At 44.0% G+C, this 13,375-nt stretch overlaps 1 long non-coding RNA gene across 1 annotated transcript; it reads left to right on the top strand.

Annotated features, from left to right (window-relative positions):
• Window positions 1–5,722: 5,722 nt before the first annotated feature.
• Window positions 5,723–12,149, top strand: LOC147108789 (uncharacterized). Its single transcript, XR_015080654.1, has 2 exons — window positions 5,723–5,991; window positions 10,264–12,149. It is a non-coding gene; the product is annotated as an uncharacterized LOC147108789 (long non-coding RNA).
• Window positions 12,150–13,375: the final 1,226 nt, after the last annotated feature.

Here is a 13,375-nt window from a genome sequence, read left to right as displayed (position 1 = left end):
CGGGCTTGCTTCTGTTCCGGGGGGGGGGGGGGGGGGGAAGTCCGGGGAGTGAGCTGCGGCCAGGCGGGCGGCGGGAAAGCGGCCGGCCGCCGCGGGGCCTTTAATGCGCCGGCGCAAACTTGTGCAAGGCACCTCTGCCAGAACGTTGCTTGCGGCTGCCACGGGCGAGGCGGCCGCAAGTCAATTTCCCAGTTCGGGCGGGTTACCATGGCAACCGGGACGCTGCGCACACCGATGACGTCATCGGTGCCGGCGCAGCGCTACCGGTCTACCGCGGCGTAAGGGCCCCAGGCAATTTAGGCGCCGGCGCCAATTGCAGCGCTAGGCCCTCTAGCGCCGCAAAATCGGCGCTAAGGGCACTGAATTTCTAGGCCAGAGTCTTCCCCCAGTGTGCGCCAGCGCATAAAGGTGGAGCGGCGGCCGGCCGCGTTCCCGGCGGCCGCCTGCCCGCACCTCCCTTCCCGACTCCTGCATTCCCCTCCCCGCGGCCCTGATCAGTGTCTCATGCGAGCCCAGCACTTCCCCGAGGTGCCGGGCTCAGATGTCGGGTCAATCCGCCGGACAGTTGTCGGCTGCAGGCAGCTCCTCCTTAACAGGAGGAGGAGGCCTGCAGTTCCCCCGCCTGCCGCACCGCATCGGGTGCCGCAGCGGGGGATTAGCGCCGGGAAACCCAAGTTCACGCCCGTTTTGAGGCGCTAAAGGAGGGTTTTAGCGCCCGCCGCCGTCTGGGCCCGGCGCACCCGAATTTTCGTCGGGCGCTGCCGCATTACCGCTGGCGCAAACTTTCTGGCGCTACAGCCCTGGCAAGACCAGAACCCAATTTCTAGGCCAACATGTTAGTTCTCAGCTAGGAAACTCACGCTTATATCCCAACTGTGACTGAAATTTGCGGGGGAAGGTTGGGGGGGATTCCAGGCTGGAAATGGGCCTGGACCTTAGATTTGAAGAGGACTTTTAAAATATATACATATATATATATAAAATAGTAAATCCCTTACAAGAGGGCTGCAGGGAGCCACATCGTTTTGTTTCTGGCCCAGCTGGGCACATACACCGCATTATATAGCCTCTTCTGTCAGAGGCAACTGAAGGCCCAGCTTTTCACAGCCCCGTCCCCTGACTCCACGACCTTCAGCAGAGTCAGCATTGGCAGCCATCCATGTGTTTTCAGCGCCTGTGTCTTTCTCCATAAGCATCAACAAGTCTTATCAAAAAAAAAATCCTGAGAACTGAATATAAAATTAGAATCCCATTTTTGCCACAGCAACCTAGATTTAACACTGCCGAAGCTTCGAACCGCAGCTTTGAAGTCTCAATTGACTTCTGTTTAATCTTTCAGCTCGAAAGCCTATCGCACTGTGTTCCACCTAAGTATCATTTACTTTCTTGACTTCTGTGGAAGGCTTGTTTTCCCAAAAGAATTACACTTTGATGAATTAGATTGCAAGAAATGGAACTGGATTATCAGTACGAAATTTAAAATGCAAGGATTGTACATTTTGCTACTAATTATATGCCTGCTGCAAAGTGTGAAATTTGCATGTAAAGGACAATTGATTTCAGATAAATGAAGTCCGTCAAAGTGCCAGCCTACAAGCAGACCAACCCATTCTTTTGTAAGTGTCACTGGAAATACGTAATGAAAAGAAATTGAAGCACAAACATTAGCAGGCTTTTAAGAATATCAATTTTAATTGCATATTTATAAATGACTTAAGGCACTGCAAAATAGATCATTTGTAAAATTGTGTCTGGTAGACCATGAATCCAGAGGAATTACTGCTAGATCCTTGCTGTCCTTCCAGGTCACTAACCATTATGGAGCTAACCCATAGATGACAAGCAATTGAGCCAGAGGTCCTCAACTTTTTGGTACGGGCCATAATTCCATTCAATAACTTTATCTAGGGCTGCTGCCACAGACCTACTATAACATAACTCCTTAACCTTAGTTTTATAATAGAAGATGCACCGTAGATGCTGCGGGAGATCAACTCATGTAAATCTAAAGGAAATGTCAGAACATCAATTTATGAATAGAATTTTTACTCTGCAATGGATGCAGTAACATATAACAAGTAAATATTTATACAGCACCTTTCACAACCTCAGGACGTCCCAAAGTGCTTTACAGTCACTGTTGTAATGTAGAAAACATGTAGAAACTTTAGCAGACAAAGAAGCCATGCTCTGTATACTGGGTATGTTGAACTATTTTTTTGAACTCGTTTGTCAACATTTGTTTCCACAAATTAGTTGTCTAACATTTGGTTGTAGACAAGATACTACAAGTTTCATTAGCCCTTTTCCATGCCCCTCCTTCACCTGCAAAGAAGACAGACTGTAGACTTGTGTCTAAAGAGCCGTAACAGTGACAATGTCCCCACCAGCAACAGTTTCCGTAGCCTTCCATGTCACTCAGCATCCTTTTTAGATCTTAGTTCCAAACAAAATGAGACTGGAATATTTAGCAGCTGGGCACCAAAACTTTCAGTCGCAACTGTCTCCAGATCAGCATCAAGAATTGAAATAGTGACTGACTGGCATGGAAAGTGAAAGAACTGGTTATTATTGGAAGCCTGTAGTTCAGGTATTCTGTGGAGTCAGGCCTCTAGCCACTAGGAGATTACTGGAAGCTAAACAAGGGAAAAGATACATATATACCACCGCCCCCCCCCCCCCACCCCCCAAGTAACACCTGTAAAATCACATTATAAACATTCAAATATGCTTTTTATTTGTTTTCTTTCGATGAGTTTTTTTCAGCTTTTTCAGCCCATGGGGGTGAAATCCGTCCTGGGCGGTAAAACAAAATGGGCAATCGTGAATCGGCAGCCATTTTACACTCTGCTCAATTTCTTTTCCATCAATTCGCTTTTGCCCATCTTACGCTACCGCTCAAGGAGAACTTCATCCCCCCCATGTGTTTGCAGAGTGAATATAGTGACTTTACATAATCTCAGGATGTCCCAAAGCGCCTTAGAGCCAATGAAGTACTTTTGAAGTGTGGTCACTGTTGTCATGTAGGAAACGGGGCAGCCAATTTTTCCATAGCAAGCTCCCACAAACAGCAATCTGATGATGACCAGATAATCTGTTTTAGTGATGTTGATTAGAGGGGTAAATATTGGCCAGGACACCAGTGATAACTCCCCTGTTCTTCCTCGAAACAGTGTCATGGGATCTTTTACATCAACCTGAGAAGGCAGACGGGGCCTCGGTTCAACATTCCATCTGAAAGACGGCACCTCTGGCAATGAAATGCTGAGTACTACACTGAAGTGTTAGCCTAGATTTTGTGTTCAAATCTCCAGAGTTGGGCTTGAACCCATAGCCTTCTGATTCAAAGCCAAGAGTGTTACCACTGAGCCACGACCAACATCTAACAGTGTGTTAGCAAAATACTGCAGATGCTGGAAATCCGAAATAACAACAGAAAATGCTGGAAAAACTCAGCAGGCCAGGCAACATCCGTGGAGAGAAAACAGAGTCAACATTTCGGGTCAAACCATTTGTCAAGACTGGAAAGGCACAGGAAATGAAATAGATTGAAAGGCCAGGCTGGGAGAGAACAAAAGAGAAGTGAAGAGACATTAAGAGGTTTTCAAAACGAGACGAGATGGTGATAGGACTAGTGGAGAGACAAAAGACGGCTCTAGATTAGGTGTGAAATGTGCTGGCAAAATGAGAGACAGCTGCCATGTGGGAGAGAAAAAAAAGGGGGGGGGGAAAGGGCCAAAACAAAGGTGTGGATAAAAAATAAGCAAAAATGTATTGGGGGCCAAGGTTATGATCTGAAATTGTTGAACTCGATATTGAGTCCGGAAGGCTGTAAAGTGCCTAATCGGAAGATGAGGTGCTGTTCCTCGAGTTTACGCTGAGCTTCCGTGGAACAATGCAAGAGCCTGAGTACAGTGAGGTCTGAGTGGGAATGGGGCGGTGAATTAAAATGACAGGCGACCGGAAGCTCGGGGTCACCCTTACGGACTGAACGGAGGTGTTCCGCAAAGTGGTCACCCAATCTGCGTTTGGTCTCCCCAATGTAGAGGAGACCAAACTAACAGTGTGTACTGTTCTCTGCAGGTGTTTCAAGCAATAAACCTGAACAAAGGTTGGCTAGTCACCCCATGCAAGTGGCAATAGAATGGAAAGGTCACTATATTCGCAGTCAACCATTGATCTCATAGGATGATTAGCCAGTAGACTAGACTTTCCATTCTATTGGGCACTCACTCTGTCCATGTTTACATGTGTTTTTTTTGCCAATAGAATAGCATCCAATGTTTGAAATCTTCAGCCACAGATTGTTCAAAACTGTGTCAACTGTATTAAAATCTGGGTCTGGCAAAGATTGGGAGTGCCAGCTGGATCAGCGAAGAAGTCAATGGGTGGGAATTGTGAGATTAAGTCAGGTTTAGCCCAAGAGCTGCACCAGGAGCCAACAAGAACTGCAAGCCAAATAATAAGCACCTCCAATACAAGCTGATTCAGGTTAATTCTAAAGTTTTACTTTATATTTGTATTTCTCTGCCACTAAAATGAATCCTTTGCATTCACATTATCTTCCTTCTTCAAGTAGATGAAAGTTGTGAGGAGGATGCAAAGAGGCTGCAAAGAGATATAGACAGGTTAAGTGAGTGGGAAGGAACATGGCAGATGGACTATAATGTGGAGAAATGTGAAGTTATCCACTTTGGTAGGAAAAATAGAAAAGCAGAATATTTTTTAAATGGTGAGAGATTGGGAAATGTTGGTATTCAGAGGGACCTGGGTGTCCTTGTACAAGAATCACTGAAAGTTAACATGCAGGTACAGCAAGCAATTAGGAAAGCAAATGGTATGTTGGCCTTTATTATAAAAAGGATTGGAGTACAAGAGTAAAGAAGTCCTACTGCAATTATATAGGGCCCTGGTGAGACCACATCTGGAGTACTGTGTACAGTTTTGGTCTCTTTACCTACGGAAGAATATACTTGCTGTAGAGGGAGTGCAACGAAGGTTCGCCAGACTGATTCCTGGGATGGGGGGATTGTCCTATGAGGAGAGGTTGAGGAGACTAGTCCTTTTTTCCCTAGAATTTAGAAGAATGAGAGTTGATCTCATTGAAACATATAACATTTTTACAGGCTTGACAGGGTAGATACAGGGAGGATGTTTCTCCTGGCTGGGGAGTCTAGAACCAGGGGTCACAGTCTCAGAATAAGGGGTCGGCCATTTAGCCCTGAGATATTTCTTCGCTCAAAGGATTGTGAATCATTGGAATTCTCTACCCCAGAGGGCTGTGGATGCTCAGTCCTTGAATATAATCAAGACAGAGATCAATACATTTTTGGATATTAAGGGAATCAAGGGATATGGGAATAGTGCGGGAAGATGGAATTGAGGTAGAAGATCAGCCATGAATGGTGGAGCAGGCTCAAAGGGCTGAAAGGCCTACTCCTGCTCTTATTTCTTATGTTCTTATGTTCTTAATCCATCAAATATCTCCACATCAACATTATTGTTACTCTTTTGTAACCTATTGTGACAAAGTCCAGGATATTGTCACTGTACAAATGTAGATAGAGACATAACTGGATTTGTGTATATCTATCTATATATATAAAAGGATATGTCTCTATGTCTGTCTCTCTGTCTGTCTCTCTGTCCGGCTATACAATCAAAAGTTATAGAGCGTACCTACACATATGTTATATCAAAAGAAAGCTCATCATTAGGGGACTCTTGTAGGCATATTTACTTTTTGGTCAGACAAAAATTGTTCACACATTATACAAAAAACCTTCAAAATTCCACTCATTATCCACTCATTAGCATTGACTGACGTCAAGGTCGACCAATCCTGTGCCGTGATGATTGACCAATCCTACAGTTCAGTCACCTGATGGTTGACCAATCGGTGTGTGTGTGGGCGGGACTAATCGTTTTCATCTCAGGGATCTGTCAGCCATTATACAGCAGCCAGGGCAGCTCAAAACTTTGCTAATCCAGGTCAGTTTCTTTTTTAAAAAAAAATAAGATTTACCAAAAATGTTTTATAAGTACTTTAACTTTCATCTTTGAAGGTATTAAAAGCTAGAAATGTTTAGGTTAAAAAACAGTGCAAAATGGGCCTAGGCTTCTCCAACTGCCGACTGCCCAAATCCAGTCCCAGGCTTCCAGCCCACACATCCACCAGGCCCAAAAATGCCCTGGAAACTGCCAACAACCCAAATCCAGTCCCAGGCGCCCGGCCCACACATCCACCAGCCCAAAAAATTGCCCTGCAATGCGGGGCTCCCCTGCTAGTATAAATATAAATTAATACTTTAGTGCTCTGTAAAAATGTAAAGTTAAAGTTGGAAAGGCCTAAGATAGTTTCCTAGCTCCAGTGTGTCTGGTTACCATAGGGTGGCTTTTGTCTTTGACTATCATACAGCATTAATACATTAACTAAACCAAGAAGACATAATTCGCAGTTAAAACAGTTTCTTCCTTTGCATTATTCAACTTGGAAATAGCTGTTGCTTCATGCAATGTTTTATATCTGCGTGGAATGCATGAATTTCAAAGGCAAATGGTATATTTATGCCTCTGGTGTGTGGGACTATGGAGACAGATCAACAGAGAAGGAATGAACCATGACAGCAGGGCGAACTGGGTGAAATTGAAACTACATCGAGTGCTGGAGCATGTTACAGACTTCTGATAAGAGTCTCTCACTGTGTTCACTTCTGTCAGGGGCAGAGTGTAGTATTAAAAGATCAGGCCATTTACTGCTGTCATTGTACATAATCTTGCACTGTTCTGCGTGAGTCCCACTTGTTTGAATTATGGAAATAAACCTTGTTAGTTCATTTGAAATTTGAGCCTTCCTCGAGTTGTGCTGATAACGTCATCTTGCTGGAGTGGCTTGGACAGAAATAAAGTGCATTGGGCACTAAGAATTCAGCACCGGTGGTCAGCGGGGGCGTTTGGAGGCGGGTCGGCTGGGAATTATTTTTTTGGACAGCGGGTAGGGAACCCACTGTCAACCCGCCTCTACACTAGTCATCCAGATGCCGGGTGTGTCATCGCTGAACAGACCCAACACCAAGCAGTGGGGGAGGCAATTTACATCATTAGAGAGATTGTTAAGAGGCAATTAACTAGTATTTTATGCTTACCTTTAGATTTTTAGAGTTCGCCAATGGCTTCCCCGCTGCTCAGGGATCATGTCAGGTAAGGAGGTCGGGTGTTGTGTCAGCATGGGATGATTTCTTTACTTGACAGCTGCAAATGGTCTATAAAAGCTCCCATTTCATAGCTGTTCACTTTCCAAGGTTAGAAGCTGTTGCTTACTGCATTTGGAAGACAGATTGAGCTTTATGCAGCTTGTAAGTGTTTGGAGCAATCTCTCTATCCAGTGTCACCTCATTGGAACAACCTCTCTCACCATTGACAGATTGCTTCTGTCATCTCAACCTCACCTTCAGCATCATTGCCCTTGAAAAAATCTCACCTTGGTCCTCAGAATCTCACCATGATCAGCCCCAACACCAGCAGCACCAGGCACACCAACAGCACCAACAATAACACCAACCTTCTCCACAATCAACTGATGCTGCACAGGACACAGGGTATCAGCACCCGACCACATTGCTGCCCAGGAGACCAGGAATGGCCTCACCATGGCCAGATTTACTTCACTTGACGCTGTACACCCTGGCTGCCACATGATGCGCCGGGTTTGCACCACCTCACACCAACACTAAAGCATCCCTACAATGCCCAAACCATTCCTTTCATACTCATCACCATTGCGGGGAGTACCATTATGTCTCACCATTCCAAAGGTGCACACAAATCTGTCCAAGATCGCAAAGTATTGAAAATAAAGATTTCAATGTTTGACAGCACATTAACAGAAACTTCACATGAACATTCGCTAAAACACCCAACTGTTGTGTGCTGTTAATTGGTATAATTGGACTAGGATGAGGGTGAGTGTGAGGGGTGGCTAGTGAGATGGGGATGTGATAATGTAGATAGAGAGGGATGGGTGGAGGTGCAAGGTAAGTTGGTGTGAGTAAGGATGTAGAGTAGGAAAGGCAGAGTGATGGGGATGGTTGAGTGTGGCTTTGCAGTAACGTTTCATGATCCACTGAGATCATTGAAAGGTTTACTCCACTGCAGCCTGGGACTCCTGACCACATCCCTGCTTGTACCTTCCTGTGCAATGTACAACCAGGCTGTGTTGGTCTCCTGGAGAAGTCTCTTCCGTTCATGGGAAGGGAAGAGGACCTCCCTGCATGCTGTGTCTCCCTCCATAAGCATAATGGGAGAGCTTGGGTGCAGCCGTGCACCTCTGTGCAGTGCTTGTCAGTGTTTGCAGCACCTCAATGTTGCAGAACACTGACAGCAGAATTGTCAAAAGCAATTTGCACATGGTCCCTTTAAGGAAGCCAGCTGATGACGCGTCATCAAGAGATGTCATCAGACCCGCTTCCTTCAATTGGCCAGGAAATGCGTTGGGCAGGCTTAACAAGCCCAATCAGCGTAAAATTGTTTTCACAGAGTGGGATGGAGCCAGCAGCGGGGTTGCACCCCACCACCAACCCCGTCTGCACTGGACCCACCTCGGAAGGCGAAATCGTGGCCAAGGTCACAGTTTCTGACATAGGGGATGCAAGGTCCACTTAGAGAAAGTGCAGGAAGACAGATGCAGGAGTTCATTTAAACACCCTAAGATTACATCAGACCGGGGCCAGCAAGTTTTGAAAGATAACCGTGCCATCGCATCTAGCATGGACATGCTTGCCTTGTATGTGTAGACACTACTTCCACCTGGTCAGTTTTACAAAATCCCCCCTGCGTAAATCTGAATGTAAATGCCTTTCAAGACCTGGACTTAAAATTGTGACAATCTAATATTGGGGTAATTTTATCTTTTATCACCAGATAGTGACTCGGCCACCCATTTTACACCTCACTCAATTTTAATTTCCATGGGAAATCCCTCTCCTCGCCTCCCCATAGGGTTCTGAGTCATCTTCTTCCCATCTCCACCCCCCACCCCCCCCCAAAAAAATCAAGGTCTTAAAAGGATTCAAAATGGTGTATATCGGCTTTGGCAAAACCTCTGCCCTCTTCTTCCTGTCGCCCACTCATCCATAAGCTTTGTTATTTTTAACATCTCACCCTCCAAAACTGTGTTCACACTTCATGGATGTCCCCTTATGCACATCCTTTAAGATTAAACACACTATTCAGCTTTCCTACACACCATCTTCAAAATAAAATGTATCTGCTCCATAATGGAATTTTAAGTAGTTCAGAACCCCATTGATATTTTTCACATCTTGCAATGTTCTTTCCTTATCTCACTGATTCAAAAGATTGTATTTATAAAACAATGGTGTTTTCTAGCGTTTAATGAGAAGCATTTTACATACACACAAACTGGTGACACTGCACTATTCCTTAATTCGTTTTTATTAACGCTCTGTGTTGAAATGCTAAAAAAACTTTATTGATGTGTGTTTATGTCATAAATCTTCCAGCATTTTTCCTCCATACCCAAACAATTGGAAGATCTGTGTAAAAAGCTCAATAATTCTTAACCAGCTGATTTTTTTCTTTAGCTGAAGCACAGTAAAAATAGTAACTTTTTGCGACGCAGTCTTCTTTTCAAAGACAGATTTGACAGATTTCTCTGAATTTATGGCACTTGGGTCTCACACAAGAAGCTGCAATTCAGCGAGCCTTAGCATTCACGGTGGGAATTTCATAAAATCAGCAGTGTTATCTGGGGAGAGGGGGCAGCTGGTCTTGGAATGACATATCAATATCTCCATCTGTCAGGACAACTGAAAACCGGCATAGGATTAGAAACCCTCAGATAGTATAGTACTGAGCAGGACAGAGTACGATGAGCAAAGCACCAAGGGAATTTAATAGGAGTATAAAACTGGATTGAAAAATTGAATCCTAAACAATGACTGACTCAGTAAAATTCAATATAGGTTTTAGAAATATTAACAGTGGGAAATGATAGGAGGTCAAATGATGGCCTGGTTTAAATGTATACACTACAGGGGATCAAATAAGTACATGATGTGACATTGCACATGTTTTAAATGTACATGGATCTAAGTGATGGTTTAACTTTCCTTCGCAAGCAGTTTTCGAGGTAGTTTTCCCTCATACTTTGCAACACTGTTTTGCATTTTTTCTTGATTGGATATCCTCTTTTATTGTTTCTTGGTCAACGCTACATTCCTTTCTCATTCATTTGTACTTCAGATAAATCTGGATAAGGTCATCAATCAATGGGAGAAAATTGCAGGACAACGTTCCTCTCAGGAGTTCCTGTAGCCTTCTGACAAGCACATGATCTTCCACCGCTCCTATACTATTTAAGAGGCTCACCCTGGAAATCCTTCTCCTTGTCGACAGCAGCAGCATCTGACTATAGCTCGCTATCGGGAAATGGTCTACACTCATTGCTTTCTTCAAAATTGGTTGTTGATTCCGTTTGCAGTTTTCTAGAGAGAGCTGAGGATAGCCACCAAATAAAGCACTTTCATCTACACTTGTGAAGAAGAAAAAAGTTTGAAATGATGAATGATCTACAATATCGTCGAGTGCTTTTGATACCATAGGCCCCAATGTATTAATGTGAACATCAATCGTATTCAAACATAGCTTTTGAAGATATATGTGAGCCAGGTGGCGCCCGCACTTTCCATGCTTACAGTGCCCATGTCAACAGTTATATCTGAAAGATCCAATCCCAATGTGTATGACTCAGCTGTTATTTATAAGGTTTAACATTTGCAGAGGTACTGGAATGTTTGGGGGTGTAACCATTCTTATTTCTTTAGTCATTCAATTCCGATGCTAGTTTCTTTTGTTGCTGCATATTTTACTGCAGGCATGAAGACAAGCAATTCTGTGTGCACGTAGGACATGAGACTGGAAATTATGGTGTGCAAGTGTATAACACAGTTGTAACCAATTCCTCTCTGAGCTACTTTCACAGTGGCATTAACCTATTTAAAATAAATGGATTAACACCTCCACTGAAATAGCAGCGAGAGGAAATTGATATGGCATTTTAAGCATTTGATGGCAATATTTCTCACGCTAATATTTTATTTTGAACTATATGTTCGTCTTAACTTAGGTGTCAACTTTGGCTCAGCGGTGGCGCTCTCACCTCTGAGTCAGAGGGTTGTGGATTCAAATCCCTCATCAGAGACTTCAGCACGTAATCTAGGCTGACACTTAAGTGCAGTACCGAAGGAGCGCTGCACTGTCGGAGGTGCCGCCATTCGGATGAGTTGTTAAATCAAAGCCCTTGCCGGTGGACGTAAAAAATCCCATGGCACTACTTCGAAGAAGAGCAAGGGAGTTCTCCCCGGTATCTTGGCTAATATTTATCTCTTAATCAACATCACTAAAACAGATTATGTGGCCATTATCTCATTTTTGTTGTGGGATCTTTCTGTACGCAAATTGACTGTTGCTTTTCCTACTTTACAACAGTGACTGCACTTCAAAAGTATTTCATTGATGGTAAAGCTCTTGGGACATCCTGAGGTCATGAAAGGCGCTATATGAATGCAAGTTCTTTATTTAACTACTTAAGAACAAACCTGACATGAGTCATTCATGAAAGAAAGACTTATGAAATAATATTGAGCAGCCTGCGGGTGGCGCTGTCCAGGGAGAGTATAAATATTCAGGCACGGGCCCAGCTTGCGCAGGACATTCTTAACAGGAACTAGTGAAGGACACAACTAGACCTCCATGTTGTAAAACAGTTGATTAAAGCTTTGTTTAATGCTTAGACCAAGTGCCTAGTAGTTTTCTTACGTCAAAACCCATAACAGAAAATTCACTCGAACGTTCTGCATTTATTTCCTTTTCACACAGCACAACCAGCTTTTTCCCAACACCATCCTGAGCGGTCTCTTTCTGCAGTATCTCAGAACTCCTTTCTTGTCTGATTCAAATATTCTAACTAGAAGGGTAACTGCCTCTTTATATTCTATTAAATGTTTGTAAAACTATGCATTATGATCTCAGGGACAAGCAAAAGCGTGCATGACAGTCAAAAATATTGAACAAGAAGCATAAGTAACTGGATACAGCAAGGATGAAGTATAAATAAAGCTGAACTAACAGATGGATTTGTTTTGTTCACATGCATCAACCCCTCACTCAAAGCGAAAATAGAATTTAATTTTTAACCATCAACTTTTAGAATATATTTCTCCTTCATCCCAAATGTCATGCAGTGTTTTGTGGCGGGGGATGGACAGATGGCCACCTCTCAGACATCTATTAATGCCACTCTGTCATCAGCTAATAAGAAGCGCATTAGATGGCCCCGTACTGAGTTTCCCTTATGTGGAAGAGCCAACACTATTTTTAATGGTTCCCCTGGATGGGTTTAGATCTTGATCATTGTCAACAACCAGATAATCATAACTGTGTTGACTCGTGTTCACTCCAGAGACTTGAGCAAAGGCTGACACTTCAGTGCAGTACTGAGGGAGTGCTGCACTGTCAGAGGAGCCGTCTTTTGGATGAGATGTTAGTCTGCCTTCTCAGGTGGACATAAAAGATCCCATGCCACTATTTCATAGAAGAGTAGGGGAGTTCTCCCCGGTGCCGTGGCCAATTTTTATCCCTCAACCAACATCACTAAAACAAATTATCTGGTCAGTGTCACATTGCTGTTTGTGGGATCTTGCTGTGCATAAATTTGCTGCCACGTTTCCTACATTACAATAGTGACTACATTTAAAAAGTACTTAATTGGCTGCAAAGCGCTTTGGGATATTCTGATGTTGTGAAAGACACTATATAAATGCAAGAATTTCTTTTTTTTTATTTGTTCGTGGGATTTGGGCATCGCTGGCAAGGCCAGCATTTATTGCCCATCCTTAATTGCCCTTGAGAAGGCGGTGGTGAGCCGCTTTCTTGAACCGCTGCAGTCCGTGTGGTGAAGGTACTTCCACAGTGCTGTTAGGGAGGGAGTTCCAGGATTTTGACCCAGCGACGATGAAGGATCGGCGATATACTTCCAAGTCAGGATGGTGTGTGACTTGGAGGGGAACTAGTGTTCCCATGTGCCTGCTGCCCTTGTCCTTCTAAGTGGAAGAGGTCGCGGGTTTGGGAAGTGCTGCCGAAGAAGCCTTGGCGAGTTGCTGCAGTGCATCTTGTAGATGGTACACACTGCAGCCACGGTGCGCCGGTGGTGGAGGGAGTGAATGTTTATGGTGTTGGCTGGGTGCCAATCCTTGCAGAATCCTTTCAATGGAAACGGGAAAATATCTTGAAGTCTGTGTGCAAAAGTGCATTCGAGATAGCAATGTTTGATTAATGTTCTTTACAAAGTTGTTCC

Source organism: Somniosus microcephalus, chromosome 13 (genome assembly GCF_052327205.1).
Source record: "Somniosus microcephalus isolate GS21.2 chromosome 13, FLI_Smic_1.0, whole genome shotgun sequence".
Taxonomy (NCBI): domain Eukaryota; kingdom Metazoa; phylum Chordata; class Chondrichthyes; order Squaliformes; family Somniosidae; genus Somniosus; species Somniosus microcephalus.
This window is presented reverse-complemented; position numbering and strand designations above follow the sequence as displayed.